The sequence below is a fragment of the Oryx dammah genome, unplaced genomic scaffold, assembly GCF_014754425.2.
Source record: "Oryx dammah isolate SB20612 unplaced genomic scaffold, SCBI_Odam_1.1 HiC_scaffold_3, whole genome shotgun sequence".
Lineage (NCBI taxonomy): Eukaryota > Metazoa > Chordata > Mammalia > Artiodactyla > Bovidae > Oryx > Oryx dammah.
The window spans coordinates 115285842-115290106 of record NW_024070187.1 but is presented as its reverse complement, the minus strand read 5'-3'; positions in this window follow the sequence as shown (position 1 = coordinate 115290106).

Sequence of the window (4265 nt, the reverse complement as noted above, 5' to 3'; positions counted from 1 at the left end):
CCCTCGGGCGCTCGGCCGGCCCGCTCAGGGGCGGGCCCACGCGGCCGCGGACTGCTGCTCCCGGCGTGCCCCGCGGCCGGACGCCGACCGCCCGTCCCGGCGTGCCCCGCGGCCGGCTGCCCCTGCGGCGCGCTGCATTCTGGGCTGGCCGCTCGGCCTCGCGGGCTGGTTGACCGCGGCGCCCGCGCGCTGCGTCGCTCCGCGTCTGCGCCCCAGCGGCGGCAGCGCGCGGGTGAGGGGGCCGTGCGGCGGGAGAGGACTCCGCAGGGTCGCCTGGCACCTCCCTCCCGGGCTTCTGGGGACGGGCCCCGCCGGGGGACGAGAGGCGTCGGCGGGCGGGCCTGTCCGGCTGAGCCCCCTGCTCGGGCTCGGCCCAGCCCGGGTTATCGCACGCCACACCGAGAACCCCGACTTCGGGGCGGCGTCCCTGGTACGCGGGTCCTCCCCGCTGGCCGCTCACGCGTCTGCACCCGGGCGGCAGAGGCTGCGCACCCCCGACCTTTGTGCCCCGCCGCCCCCTCCCCACTGATGCGGTCAGCTGGTTGTCGGGGGGTCGATGAGGTGATGCAAGAGAAGCGGGCTGGGGGCCGTGGGGGTCGGTGGCTCCCGGGGCCTAGGGGTGGCCTCCCCAGCAGGTCACTGCCACCAGCCTGCACCTCAGCCCTTCTCGGGGAGGCCCTACCCTGCTCCCCGCCCCCCCCCCCCCAGCCTTTGCCCCTCTCAGGCCCTCGTCCGCCTGGAAGATCTTTTCAGTCCTCGCCCGCTCTGCCTGGCTATCTTGTTCGCAGAGGTAACCCCGGGGCAGAGGTAACCCAGTTGGAGAGGTCCTGCACCTTGCAAGAGTGCGCGCCTGTTCTCCGCGGTGCGGGAGTGTGGAACTCCTGATCGAAGCCAGCGCCCCAGTCTTCAGCAGCCGCTGGCATGGCCGTCTCCCCAGGAGTCTCCCCCAGCAGTCAGCCCTCACTGTCAGGAGGAAATAGCTTGCCAGAGCTGCCAGGTGCTGGGCCAGGTTGGCCGCAGTCCCCACCTCAGGCGGGAGAGGGTGACGCTTGTCAGTGCAGGGCACCTTGAAGATGTCAGGAAGTGCCTGTATTGGCCCTGGGCAGTGAGTGCTATGGCCTTAAAATACAAGGTTAATCTAAGCTCACAGGTCCTTGAAACCCAGGCCCCACCCCAACCCCTCACCCCCTTGCCAACAATCCATAAACCTGGGTTCCTATCCATGCCTCGGGATGGGGAGGGGAAAAGAGGGTCACAAGGAAGGATAGTCCTACCCCTTACCCGCCAACCGAGGGCTAGGCCCGAGCCAGGGCCAGCAGACCCTCAGAGTTGGACAGAACTGGCCTTTTAATGCCCAAAGGGTCGGAGAGCTGACATTGGCCCTGAGCTTCTGAGGGCTCTGCCCCAAAGCTGTCCCCCATCTGTTGAGAGGCAGAGGGGGTGAGAGTCAAAGCTGCTCCTTGGTGATGCTTCAGGGCTCCACCTGGCCTGAGACGGGGCGGAGCAGGAGGCAGCGACCAGCCAATGGGCACAAGAGTAGTTTGCAGGACTTCCAACAGCAATGCTCCTCCCCTGCACTTGGGATGACACCCTTGGCCCAGCCAGGTGGAGTGGAAAGGAGAAAACCGAAACGAGGGTCGTCATAGAGGGGTGGGGGCGCTGTGTCTGGGGCCTCTGGGCACTATCTCTGATGCTGTCTGCAAACTGGGCAGGGTACAGTGTTAGAGAAACTCGTTTTTCAACCCAATAGCTTTATTGGGTTTCTTGATTACTATAGGAAAAATGTATGCTCCCTGTAGCCATTTCAAGTCTATAAAAACAAGTACAAACTAACAGAAATCTGGTATCCTAGTGGCTACTGGGAACACCCTTAATGCCAGATGAAGTCTGCCTTCCTGCCCCGCCTCTCTTCACACTACAGTCTCAAGAATGCAGAAGCGTGGTGCAGTGAGTTTTAAAATGAGCTCTTTCTGCCTTTTTCTTTTTTCTCTTTGGGGGGCTCCCTTTTCCCTGTTCTCTGTGCACCCCACACACTGTACATAAACTTCCATAGTCGCTGCACATTTACACAAGTGTCATTTGTGTAAATTTACACCTTTTTACACAAGTGACAGTTGAGAGAAACAAGGTGGGGCATCCGGGAAGCACACCTGCTCCACTTAGGGAGGTTAGAGGATCAGGTTAGGAATCGGGTTAAGGAGTCAGGTTAGAGATCACGGGAGGTTAGGGATCAAAAAGGGATCGGATCAGAGGTTCAAAATAGAGATCAGCTTAGGGAATCAGGTTAGGGGTCAGGGCACCGGAAGAGGGCTGGCGGGACTGTGTGCTGTTTGGCCACGCCCCAGGTGAAGGCGGGCAGAACTGGATTGGACCAGGTTGCGGTTTTCACACCAGAGGTGTGATGAAGGGAGAGAGGGGAGTCTCGATGTGTGCAAGACGGGCTTTACATGACTTGAGGGAGCTCGAAACTGGGGAGGAGGGGAAGGCTGGAGGAGGTGGGGGTGGCTTGGGACAGCGGAAGGTTGCAGGGTCACCGCCTTGGGCCTGTTGGACCTGAAGGGAGTTTGAGTCGGGTACCAGGGCAGGTGAGCTGGCAAGAGGCCTGCTTATGAATACAGCAGACAGTGGTGGATGTGGCCTGCACCGTGAGCCCCCGAGAAAGGCCTGAGGCGAGGCTGGAGGGCACAGCCTTTGGGCAGAGGGCCCAGGTGTGCCTTCCTGCAGCAGGCAGCCACGCCCAAGCAGGGCACCCTCTGCTCAGGCGGGATGGTGGATGTGGGAGGGACGTGTGTTTGAGTCCCGAGACCCAACGGTAGAGTCTGTGGGGCTGCGGTGACACCTGCTGGTTCCCGGCAGCGACACCCACCCTGTCCCCCCCTTCATAGCACAGCCCTGGGTTTACTGGAAAACCTTTCTGCAAATCTTCAAATGCTTAAATTTTAAAATTAATTTTACCTCAGTGTGCGTGTCATAAAGTGTCCAAGTCCCAAGTGTGCAGTCTGAAGCATCTTCCATCAGGTACACATCCGTTCGGCCCCCACACTAATCAAGGCAGAAGGCCGCCAGCCCTGCAGACGCCTCCCCGTGCCTGCTCCAACATCACCCCTTCTCAGAAATAACCTCTGTTATAACTTCTACCTCAAAAATCACTTCAAACTGCCCTGGTGGTCCAGTGGTTAAGGATTGGCCTGCCATGCCCACGGGGGAGGCAGGTCCGATCCCTGGTGCCGGAAGACTCCATGCCCACGGGGACACAGGTCCCATCCCTGGTGCCGGAAGACTCCATGCCCATGGGGCAGCTTAGCCCTTGCATCCCAACTACTGAGCCTGCACCCTAGAGCCCGCCAGCTGCAACTGCTGCAGCCCCAGTGCTACAGCCGCTGGACCCAGGCTCCCCAGAGCCTGTGCTCTGCAACAAGAAGCCACCCCGATGAGAAGCCCCCGAGCACCGCAAGCAGAGAGAACCCTCATGCGGCAATGAAGACCCAGCCAAAACCAACAACAAGGACAAAAAACCCCCAACATTATAAAAAAAATCACTTTGGCCTGTTCTTTTCCTTTATATAAATGGAATCAACCAGTGTGTCTGTTAATACTTAAAAAAAAAAAAATCTGGCTGCTTTCACTTAGCATTTTGCCTATGGAATTCGTCAGCATAACAAACTAATGGGTGATGTTAGTTTGCTGTTTTTCATTGTCATGCAGCGTCCCATTATATGAATATGCCTGCTTAGTCGCTCAGTCGTGTCTGACTCTGCAACCCATGGACTGTAGCCTGCCAAGCTCCTGTGTCCATGGGATTCTCCAGGCAAGAATACTGGAGTGGGTTGCTGTTGACTTCTTTGGGGATCTTCCTGACCCAGGGATTGAACCTGGGGCTCCTGCGTTTCAGGTGGATTCTTTACTGTCTGAGCCGCTTGCATGGACATACGGTTGATTTATCAGCGCTGTGGATGACGGAGCCTCCACTCTCGGCTATTCTAACGAATGACGCTGTTAATATCCTCGCCTGTGGCTTTGCTGCTTGCACTTAATGCCTTCGATAGAAGAACTGCTGGTCGGAAGCTGTGCTTAAGTTCAGCGTTACTAAGGACTGACAGCTGGTTTCCAGAATGTTCCTACCAGCTTACCTGGCCACCAGCAGAGCAGGAGCCCAGGTCCCCAGAGTTCTGGTTACTGTGATGGTAATCACTCCTGAAGGTGGGAGCACAGCATGGCTCCGTTTTGCATTCCTTTAATGACTAAGGATTTTGAGGCACTTTTTC